Source organism: Vanessa tameamea, chromosome 4 (assembly GCF_037043105.1).
Source record: "Vanessa tameamea isolate UH-Manoa-2023 chromosome 4, ilVanTame1 primary haplotype, whole genome shotgun sequence".
Classification (NCBI taxonomy): Eukaryota; Metazoa; Arthropoda; class Insecta; order Lepidoptera; family Nymphalidae; genus Vanessa; species Vanessa tameamea.
The window spans coordinates 2,607,071-2,619,457 of record NC_087312.1 but is presented as its reverse complement, the minus strand read 5'-3'; the positions used below and the strand labels follow the sequence as shown (position 1 = coordinate 2,619,457).

At 35.7% G+C, this 12,387-nt stretch overlaps 2 protein-coding genes across 4 annotated transcripts in view; both read left to right on the top strand.

Annotated features, from left to right (window-relative positions):
• LOC113395415 (pseudouridylate synthase RPUSD2-like) overlaps positions 1-12,387 on the top strand; it is a 405,111-nt gene that overhangs the window by 38,385 nt on the left and 354,339 nt on the right. The window lies entirely within an intron of this gene.
• LOC113395392 (lysosomal thioesterase PPT2 homolog) overlaps positions 1-12,387 on the top strand; it is a 266,083-nt gene that overhangs the window by 243,181 nt on the left and 10,515 nt on the right. The window lies entirely within an intron of this gene.

The window sequence follows — 12,387 nt, the reverse complement described above, 5'->3', positions numbered from 1 at the left end:
CTTATATGTTAATCCAACAATAACGATTCTAAATAAAGTTCCATAGAATTTTTAATCATCCAATATATTTTGTCAAATAAACTATATTCACTAACATTCGCCCATGCAATATTATTTTCGTCTGTTAGAATATGATGCTCTGCACTCTAATTTGATTATGGCTCCATAGCTGGTCAAATATATTCGTGCAAATATAACTTTTATAACCAAATATTAAGGCTTAAAATTTCGTGCACGTGTCGTACATATGTCAATGTAATACGCCGTCTAAATGCAACAAATTGAATTCCGGAAGGGACAGTAATATCCGTTTCGGTGCTTTATTGCCTATTTTGGTTTAAATTGTAACATTTGTTTTACACCTACATGAGTTCAAATATACAGTATTATTAACAATACAATTAGTTTATTTTATACACATTTACGTTCATGGTTAGTTGGACTTTAGAATCGTCAATCGTCGATTCTACAGAGATAGCTTATCTTCTGAAAACTTGGTAGTATCATAAACTCCAAGTAAAACGTAATATTATACCTATACTTCTTATGTTTAATAAATTAGATGCTTACTAAATAACACATCAACAATCACTGCCTTAAAAATATAGCTGTTTCAACAAAAAATAATAATTTGGTATTATAACCATTTCCGGTGTTACAAAATAATAGAAAGATTTTACATATCAATAACATCCATATTGTGGTTCTGGAGTCCTCTCCCCGCCCCGCTTAAGCCCCGGATTAAGAAGTCATCAATCGGTACATTTTGAATCTAATTTAAACAAGAAACCGCAAATCTTGTACATCCCGGTAGTACTGTCAATACCAGAGATTTGGGGAACAGATTTAATCCAAGTACTGATAATACTACGACAAACAGGCTTTGTTACGCCTCTACAAGTTACAAGTTACGTTGGTCATACGGTCAAATGGAAGAAGCTGGTATTGGGGAGCACCCGCCCAGAGGTGAGAGTAGTACTCCATGTGTGGCCGAATTTGTGCGTTGTAGAGTCTTAGACGATGGGCCGACGTGAAATACTGTCTTGCCTTGCTGAACACACCGAGCTTTTTTGATACCAATTTGGCTTTGCCTTCCAATTGACCGCGGGACTGAACGAGGCTCGAAATATCGACTCCAAGTATTCCGATACTAGCTGTGGCGGCTAACGGAATGTTCTCAAATCGTGGAGATACGACAAATGGTTTTTTTAGAAGTTAACGCGCAAACTTGCGTCTTTTTAGGGTTGAAATGGACTAGGTTTAGCCGGCCCCAGTTCGAGACTTTGTTTAACGAAGACTCGATTTCAGACACAAGTTTGTTCCGGTTTTCTTCGACGTTTTCCCGAGAAATATTGGCACGGCCGGTGTATGAGGTGTCCACGGTGCTGTCATGACTGAATAGCAGTGAATGTTACTGATTTGCAACAAGTCATTGATATGCAGGAGAAACAGAGTGGGCGATAGAACGCAGTCTTGTGGAACACCAGTATTGACGAATTTTAAGTCGGAGCATGCACCGTCGACAACGACTTTGATGCTCCGATCTGCCAAAAAACTGGTAATCCAATTGCATAATTTCCCGGGAAGCCCATAGGTCGGAAGCTTCGAAAGAAGCGCTTTGTGCCACACGCGATCGAAGACCTTCGCTATGTCCAGACTGGCTGCTAATGCCTCCCCCTTGCTCTCAACTACTTCCGCCCATTTATGAGTCAGGTAAACTAAAAGATCACCGGCTGAGCGACCCCCACGGAAACCATACTGGCGGTTGCTAATCAGCTGGTACTCCTCTAGGTACCGCAGGAGCTAGCAGTTTATAATGGACTCCATTACCTTGGAGAACAAGGAGGTGATGGCTATAGGCCTATAATTGGACGGGTCTGAGCGGTTGCCCTTTTTAGGGATCGGATGCACCAATGCAGTCTTCCAAGAGTTCGGGACGACGTCGAATGCATAGGATTGCCGGAAAAGACGCGTTAAGACCGGCGCCAACTCAGGAGCACAAGTCCGTAGCACGATTGGAGGGATGCCATCGGGTCCACTCGACTTATGAATATCCAAGGAAAGAAGTGCTTTACGAACTGCACTTTGCCGGAATTTAACCTCCGGCATCGTGGTATCACACCGCGGGATTATTGGTGGTGACTTTCCTCAGTCATCCAGAGTCGAGTTTTCCGCGAAGAGAGAGCCTAAAAGATCAGCTTTCTCCTTCGCGGTATGGGCCAATGACTCACCGTCTCTGTGCAATGATGGAAAAGAGGGCTGACAGAAATTCCCTAAGACAGCCTTAGCGAAAGACCAGAACGCACGTGTCCCTGAAGGGAAGCGCACCAGTCTCTCGCAAATTCTGCCAATGTATTCCGTCTTCGCCTTAGCAATCACGTTTTTGAAGGATCTAGAGGCAGAGTTATATTCCTTTCTGAATGCGCTGGTATTTACATCACGAGACGCCGATGCGTTAGCCCAATTTTGGTAGCGTTTTCGGCGTGAAGCCGTTTTGCAGAAACGACCAAACCAGGGCTGGAACTTGCCTCCGATGGGGACCGCAGAATACGGAATGAATAGTTCCATACCCAGAAGCACCACATCGGCGACAGAGTCAGAAACAACGCTTGGATCATCCGGCGAGAAACAAACCTGCCCCCTTGGGTAGGATGCAAAGAAGGACCGCATCCCATCCCAATCTGCTGACTTGTAGTGCCACACTCGGCGGCAGCCCACGAAACGAGGTCGTGAGTACCGCGCAACCGGCACTGTACTCCGGACGAGACAGTGGTCCGATGAGCCCAGAGAGGGATCGACGATAACCTGGTAGCCATCCGGATGAGAAGTCAGCAGAAGTCCAACAGGGAAGGTATATGATCCTCCACGTCCGGTATTCGCGTTGGCCAGGTGACTAGTTGTGTCAAATCATATGCTAAAGCGAAGCCGAGAACAGATCTACCCGCATGATTGGTAGTGCGTGATCCAAGCCATTCGGCATGGTGGGCATTAAAATCGCCAAGAATTACGATCTCTGCGGATGGGATATGCTGCAGCACGGAATCTGTAGCCATTTGGACGTGCTCAACCAGTCGCGTAGATTCGCGGATGATCGTCGCAGTCTACACGCAGCCATATAAATCGATAGGTCCTGCCCTTCAAGGCTGCCGAGGCGTCGAGAGCAGTTATCATCTCTGACGTAAACGCACACCCCAGCTCGTTTTGTACCAACAAAGGAATGTTCCAATTTGTACCCGGGGTAAGAAAGAAAAGTCGTATCGGCAGGAGAGGATATCTGGATCTCGGTAAGAAAGAGCAAGGCCGGCTTCGCCGTCTCAAGGTGAAAGTGAACGGCGTTCAAGTTGGAGTTGAGTCCCCTTATGTTGCAGAAGTCCACAGTGTGGGTGGCAGGGGTTGCCTTATGATGCCTGCTCCGCTTGCCCCGGGCGTGCCGGCCCATTCGGCTGCAACCCGAAAGTATGCAGTGTGGCACTACCACTAGGAAAATGACTACACCGATGACGGTGACGCGAACGATTCTTATTCTCGCGTGCGTGTTGATACCGCGAACGTGAACGCCGTTTACCACTTCGAGCTTTATCGTGAGTCCCAGATACACTATCACTTAATGATAACTTTTTGTCCACCCGTGAACGAAACTCATTTGTCACTTCACTACAAACGCGAATCGACGGACTACTCATTTTCACAAATTATTTTTTAACTGAATACTTAGAATAAAATAAAGCAGGTGTGCATGCGGCAAAATTCAACAACGCAATGACGATCGTAGCAGTAAATTGGAATGACCACTGGTGAATGACCGGAAGTATACGAAATTGTGTATTTATTTAGTTGCTTTATAAGAATTTTCACAGGAAATAGAAGGAAAAGAAAGAGCAAAACAATTGTCGGTCTAATTTAAGGCAGAAATATGTAAAATTCCAAGCTACGCTTTCTCACAAAGCCGGAGAGGACGTAAGAACTACAATAACTATAATATTAAAACAACTAAATCAATACTTTAATGTTAAGAACAGAAGCAATATACCCGAAATAAATAAAATTGTGGCTCATTCTAAAATTATAATTTACAATAAAAATATAATACGTCACAAAAGTCGTTTCTCTTGTTCAAATAAAGTCAGCTTCTAACCAATTGTAAAATTGTTTACACTTATTATTTTTGTCACAAATAATAATAAGAGAATAAACGAAACGTAAAATTTTATCAATTCAGTTGTGAAATAAATGTCACCAAATCCAATACCAGCGCTGTGCCGATTCTTTAATTTCCATCCGTGTGTAAAGACCAAAACTGAATTGTTTTGATCCTATTTTATATAAAATTTATTTTATGTGTGACATATTGTTCTCAATATAACTGTTCCGATTTAGCTTTTATTAGCTTGCTAATTATGATTCAAATTCGTGGTTCAATCGAACTCATTAATAAGTAATACACAATTCCACTTTGGATATGAAAGAGGGAATTTAAAGCTCACTTCAAAACAGGATCTTGAAATGTCAGAAAGTCATTTACGGCATTGAAATTGTATACAATAAATCTTGAAACATTTCAAGGCTATAGCGATTAAGAGATAGTATCTTTGTAAGTCGGCTTTAAACTTTACAAGAGTGAGATACGAAGTGAGATACACAATAGTACTGGTGATCTTGTAAATTTCTGCCCAAGACCCTAGAAAGGCAACTTCAAATAATAGTTCTGAATCTCATTTCAGTTGACTAATATCATTCATATATTGATACCAGACCGTGTGAAATTTGTGCAACAATTTATCTTGTGGCGCTTACCCGATTTGAACGAGCATTCTTCGTTTAAGATCTGTACTAATCAGGTGGTTAAATTTCCCAGTGACCATCGCAACAAAATTGATATTTTTAGAGCGTATTGTATAAGAATTCCGCAGATTATACATTTCTATTTTATTCCCTCAATTACCTTAAGCAATTTTGTATTATACGTCAGTCGATTGATATTAATGGGTCTAGTAAAATTTGTGTCCCAACTTCCATTCGGTTTGAGGTAAATTGCTTAAGACTTAAAATAAAATTGAATTATTTTTATGAAAGAAAGAAGTATTTTTATTTATTTCAGCGAGCCTTGTTAAATAAATCGTTTTTATGTAACATCTATGTATACTGATCAGTGTACATATATTTGTGAATATTCAAATAACCGTAGATTGAAAATCATTTACGTGAAGTATCATATTAAAGATAAATCGCTTATAATCCAGCAATCCGAGTTGGAACAGCTTGGTGGAATAAGCTCCAAATCTTCTCTTTAACGGTAATAGATGACATATCCCACACATACAAGTCGATACTTCACCAATATTATTTGAAAATAATGCAATATATTATATTTTTTTATACTTTACAAGATATATTTACAAAGACACGATGCTTGTAAAGTATTGTTTGTAGTAGTTCTTGAAATAAGTTGATAGCTTCATTTAATTCCCTGTAAGAAGCCATTGTTATCAAGAAATCGTGCAGACAAAAAGCTTTTATGTTTCAGAGCAACTTCGCCTACGCTGTTCGTTGAAGTTCTAAACAATGGAACGCATGTATATCATTGAACCTTATTTAGAAAATTCCAACGCTGTAATTTATTAAAACGGTTATTTAATATTCGTAAAAACTATTTTTACCAATTTGTTGAAACAAAAAAGATAACGTGATGTGTCTTACGATCTCCGTTTGGACTTAACAGACACAATGAAATAAATTAATAATAAAGAAACGTTTAACAGTATTTAAATCAAATTAATAATATATAAAAAAAAAAACGAATACCTACAGGACCACTCATAGCACCTACAGTGCTCAAACTTGTGTAGTACTCAAACAAACATATTAATAATAAATCAAAACTATCGTGACGTGTAAAGTCTAACTCATATTTCGTATTGAGTGTAACGTGAGATAAGGAAAAATTCATTCCAAAAATATTCCAGAACTCCTTAAAGCAGGTTTTTCGCTTGAAATAAACATGAAGTGATAAAAACATAAAAAGAAATGATTGTATGAATGATGTTGAATAAATTCATTATAACAAAACTCGAAACCAAATAATTTCTTGGAAATTCATAGCATCAACATTCGTTAACATTTAAGGCATAAAATTCAGAGGCGTCGAGCCGCCTTGCTCGTAAAAATACGAATTTCAACTACCCACCGACACGAATGCGCTAAATAATGGAAAAAATATGTTTTGTGTACACGACTAAAGGGAACATAACATTTTGATCCTTCCTGCTTAGGACATATGCTTAATATTTCCAAACCAAACGTATCTACGAACTTTACTGTACTTAAATATATTTTTCGCACTCCGTTTTCTACTTGTCTTTCAGTAAATGAGTGAAAAATTGTATTTTCTGTTTTGCGTTCGCGTATATACAGTTTCGACTTATCTAGCAGCTAGTCATCAAGTAGGTTTGCAGGTGAAAAGTGATTAATTATTCTCATACTAGCTGAACCTGCGCCTTTATTCGTGCGAAATTTATAAAACTTTACCTACAGCACACAAACACGCCCCCCCGCCCCAATTAACCCCCTCGAGGGGCGAATTAGAAAAGCCTATGTCTTTCCCCGGAACTCAACCTATCTCCAATTTTATCTAAATCTGTTGAGCGGATAGAGGTAACAGAAAGAGCTACTTTCGAATTTTTATAATAGTATACGAGTAGATTGAAATAAACATGAATTATTTAGATTAAATTTTCACGAATAGTATTGAAAATTGTTCAAAGAAAATACAGTTCAGAATTAAATTATAAAATGTGTTAGAGTAACCACGGTTACTGAAGATAAACAATAAACTAAAATTAAATTTTCACCATTAATTATTAGATGTTAGGATGATTCGCAACTATAAACAAGTTTTCTACTTAAATATTACTTAGGTTCTGAATTTACATTGAATTTTCGTGCCTCTATTTGTAGATGTTTGAAATTTATAAAGTTTTCCAATATTTTATATCAATAAACAAAGAATATGAAGCTATTATTTAAAGTTGCCACCTCTATCGCGAAAAGTTTGAGTAACATCGGACACGGAACGAATTTCCTTTAATCGTTGAAACGAAACTCTGGAATTTTATTATTAATATAATACTGGAATAAGTTATGGACGCAAACGTAATACGAATATAATATCTAAGACGAATAAATTGTATTATGCTTTAGACTTATGTATTAAGCCTGTTAACGCTGCTGATATATAAATAACTGACTACACAGCCTAATCGTATACATATACAGGAACTTGAAATTTGAAGAGAATATTCATTTTTAACGTAACGCAAAGTAATGTTTTCAATCGCTCATCAACCTTTAAATGTATTTCATCGCTCCTTTCGAAAACGTCAATTGTTTTTCCGCAAATTCGCAAATATGCTCATTTTAATCATATATTTTTTAATAAGGAATGTTTTCCTTCAGTCTTTTGTGAAATTTTATCGTTCTATTTATTTCAAGTCAGTCCGTCTGAGCCTTCATTTGTCTCAAGTAGTTTTTGATCGTTTCTCGCAGCTCTAGTGGTTACTAGTTGAAATTGCTTTATCTTTATCTAGAGTGCCATTTTATACTAAATTTAACTAAACATTTTGCAATTCTACTTTAAAAATTTTCAAATTATACGGACAAATCATACAAATACAATGAATTGTCCATTGCAGCCATTGTAACCATTAAGCCATTGTAAGTTGATGCAAAACTGAATATTTTAGACGACATTTTTATAAATTACCACAATTCAATTGGTATCTTTATTATTTTCTAGTTTTAAAGATTTCAATTTACTGACTCTTGGTCCAGGCGCAGGTTTCAGGTTCTGTATTCAGTCTCCAGTTTGGATTAGTAAAAAGTTATTGAATTTCTCCGTCTAGAAATTCTAAGTAGAAGTCCAGAATTTTAACTTTGGAACTATTTACAATCTCATGTCTGGGCAAGTACCTGAACTTCTTTCACTCCAGCTATTTTCTCGAATTATGACTGGAAGAATATATAGATTTACAGACATTATAATATGCCCTCAACAGTAATTATCATGATCAACATATCTAATCTAACGAACCCAACCGCTAACCACTGTTTACTATTGTACATAATTCTATGTATTTTCGCTCAAGTTTTAGGATAATATATTTTCGAGCATGGTGTCTGGGTTCTAGTGTTACGTATCTAATACTTGGTGCAGCTTGAACTGGGAAGCTAAGTTGTGAAATAGCTGAAATAGCGTTATCTGTCATCCAATATCTCCGAACAAAGCTGACACGATGCTATTTTATTGTATTGGACGTACATTTCGATTTTCTCTTCGCCTCATATTTTATTATTGTTGTAATATCAGTAAATGGTAAAGGAATTTACGGATGACATGAAATTGAAATTTTCGGATTAATACAATATTTGTTTTGAGTATTGAGTAGCAATCCTCGTTTTTGGAATTACTTATATTACTAAAGGGGAGTAAATATCCCTACTATAAAGCGTAAAGCTTGTGGTAGGAGAGGATGGCAATGGCCCTAAGTTAAACTCGATTATATTTTATCGATTACTGTATTGTACTAATTGTATGTTTCCTTTATTAAAAACCCGAAAATTAAAAAAATAAATGTATTATTATTAAAAATATGAAAACCAATATATAAAATATTTTTTTAACCAAACATTGTATTTTTTGTTTCAGGTAACGATTTTGCAGCCGAAAAAAAAATCAGAGCTGAACATATTTTTTTGTATATCTTCCCGTTTTGTTAAAATGGATGTAAATTTTATATAAAAGTTATAACTTTAACGCATTATCTGATTTTAACGTGTTAGACGTTGTAATAAAACAGCAGCCCTTACAGCATTGGAAATCTATACGATAAAAGGTCATACTTGTATTGTAATCACTATCAGCGATTTTATGTTCTGTGTCGATGTATTTCAGTCGTACTTATCTACGAGTTTGGTTGATAAGACTTATAAGAAGCAATATTAGAAAATTCTATTAGCTTTGACCTAAATAATGTTGTATAAGTAAATTTTGATATGTTATTAGAATTTTCACATTTTATGAACACAGAATTTTGTAATAACTAACTAAACGGTTTATTTGATTTTTCATTTAAAAATTCTTATTCGATATAAGATTTTATTGAATTTTAGTTGATACATAAATAAATCTGTAAAATATTAAAAAAATTATTGTTAATTATACTCAGAAAAATATTCGGAGTGATATTATGGATACATAATAAAATTATTGTCGTTTAAAATTGAAGTTTTGGGTTGACCTGAACACAGGCGATATCCGGGGATTAAGATCTTATTGTACCCGTTGTACTCCTCCATAAACATAACATAACATAAACAGCCTGTAAATTTCCCACTGCTGGGCTAAGGCCTCCTCTCCGTTTGAGAAGAAGGTATGGAGCATATTCCACCACGCTGCTCCAATGCGGGTTGGTGGAATACACATGTGGCAGAATTTCGTTGAAATTAGACACATGCAGGTTTCCTCACGATGTTTTCCTTCACCGCCGAGCACGAGATGAATTATAAACACAAATTAAGCACATGAAAATTCAGTGGTGCCTGCCTGGGTTTGAACCCGAAATCATCGGTTAAGATGCACGCGTTCTAACCACTGGGCCATCTCGGATTCGGTTTGTACTCCTCCATGCAACTAAATTCTGTAAACCTTATATCTTAATAGTTTATTATAAAAAAATATAACAACGTTTAATGATATAAATGTAAAGAAAAACATAGTTTTGAAAAGCCTTCATTTAACTTCACCTATTGTGTATTGTGTCACCTGTGTGTAGGTCAATCTTAAAAATGTATTAAATCTCCTATCCCTTAAACCTATTGCGTTAAAATTTTGTACACGTTTTTAGTGCTGCAGACAATACGACCTTGTATAAATAACTAAAAAGAACTCCTTGTACTACATGCAATAAATTAAAGTTTATTTTTTATATTTATATTATTGATATATCTGAATCTGAAATTACTACATGAACCGTGGTAATGAACTCGTGAGTTCCGGGATTGGATACGTTTCGTTAGAATTAGAAATGGATATTTCATTTCAGTCTGTAAACGCGGCTTTTACCGCAAGTCTGCGTTTTAGTGCAGCTTATTTCGTTGTCCAGTCCAAATATAAGGCGGAGAGAGGAAAACGGATATATATATATACTTATGTATGTATAATTTCAGATCGGGAAAGAAAAACAATCAAAAATAGCATTAATTACTTTAAATTAATAATAATTAAAAACGAAAACCAACTAAACGGGTACATTTTCTATGACTCAGAATTTATATGTCCAAAGCACCGAAACTTCGCGCCAAAAAGTAAACCCAAGCCGCCATGACAGGCGATCGCGCTCTTTTTTTAATGTAATATGCTACATTAGGGATTGAAATATTAGGCGGTAAAAATATAGTAATTTTGCCACTCAAGGTTCTGTCATTTTTATTACTATAGAAAAGGCCTACTAAGGATTTGTCTACATGTAAAATTTATACTTTTGCAAATTTTGTTTGCATTAGGAATGGTTGTTGAAACTACATTATAAAAACGACAATATCTTCCATAATCAAAACATAAAATAACTGCCATCGTATCACTTTAAAACATATTTACTAGATAATTTAAGTAAATTCGTGGTAACGTTAAATTTTGGTGTTAACCTGGTATTCCGAAAAATGAAAAATATATCGTGACATTAAATTATCACAAAATCATAAACGCGATTATATTGTCAATGATGTTAGCAGTATTACCTCGTTAAACCTCGATTCCAATCCACCGGGCGAAAAATGAAATTACTTTTACTAAATTACCCTTTACTAAATAAAAATAAGACGGAAAGCAATATCTATAAAACATACTAGCAAATGAGCTACCTAACGGTGAGTTATAAAGAGATCAGTCTCCGTACACACTGTGACTCCCAAAAAATAAAAGTTAAAAATTTTAAAGACTTTCTTTTAAGTCGCACCAACATTGATAAAATTTCTTTGTGTTCTTTTATCTGGTTTATATGCGTATCATCAGCATCTTTGTATGTATATATAATAGTAATAAAAAGTATTGATGTTTGCTGTTAGATTAAAATTTATAGATTTCGTGTAAAAATTTGATTGTTACCGCTATTGAGAACTTTATTTTATGAGAACGTGGCGTTTAACATACAAAATTGTTCAATAATTTTAATTTGTTAACAATTAGAGCACTTAACAGATGTATCCAACCAGACGAAAAGACAACGCTCACAACGACAAGCTCTAACGAAATAATAGAATACCTTCTGGCAGCAAGCCATTGCAGTTATTGCTCTATTACAAAATCCTTAAATGCCATCAGATCGACGAAGTTTCTATAAAAACAATTTATTTTTATTCGTCTATAATTTTGTTTAAACCGCTTATCGCTTGTAAGTTGTATGAAATAATTACCGGGTGTGATATTGCGAACGAAACGACGGCCTTACATAATTTACGTTCGTATATGATTAAATGTAATCAAATTTATGACTTTATACACATGCGTGTTTACTGAGCTGAGTTACTGAATTTATTTAATTATGTAGTATAATAAACTGAAAACACGATTTGTTAAAATAAAAATTAAATTTTTCGAAAAAAAAAATACTGTCCATGGGCTATATATGATTCACTCATGAATGTATCTCACGAGGTGTGTTGAAGTTTCTGGTTTTCCGCCTTACTCATCCATTCAGGAACGGCCACCATCAGGTCATCGATTCACCTGAATGGATTCCTCTAGGACATTGGCCCTGCGCTGCGTTTGCTGATCCGTCTTTTCCACTCTAAGACAACGGCAAGCTAGTGAAAAAATAATATTATTTATAAATATTTCATATTTTGTTAAATTTTAACATACAAAGGTCGCCTCTGATGTCACACTAGTGGGTATTACGGGAATATAATTTAAATAAAAGATAAGATAAATAGCGTAACTCAGTCCCCCATGTTCTCATGTTTCGTGACGTTGTCAATTGTGCTATTATGGGAATCGAGACTTAACACAATTAGTATTCTGTGAAAAATAAAACTTAACCAAATGCTGCTTATCAAGATAAACTCAATACTATGGGCAAACAGCTATGTTCTTTTTGTTTTACACTATGTAATCGTTTTATTCACTCAAAGATTTAATCTATGTAAAGTTTTGTACAAGCTATAAAGTATGTAAATATACATCAAGTAACTTTTACCCAGACAATGCGTTCGCACGAACTCATTCAGCTCGTATGAATATGCTGAGCGCCTTTGAAAACTAATTATACCAACTCGCTTGGCTTTCCACGCGATGATCTTTAGGGTTCGGATATTGCAGATATTTATTTATATGAT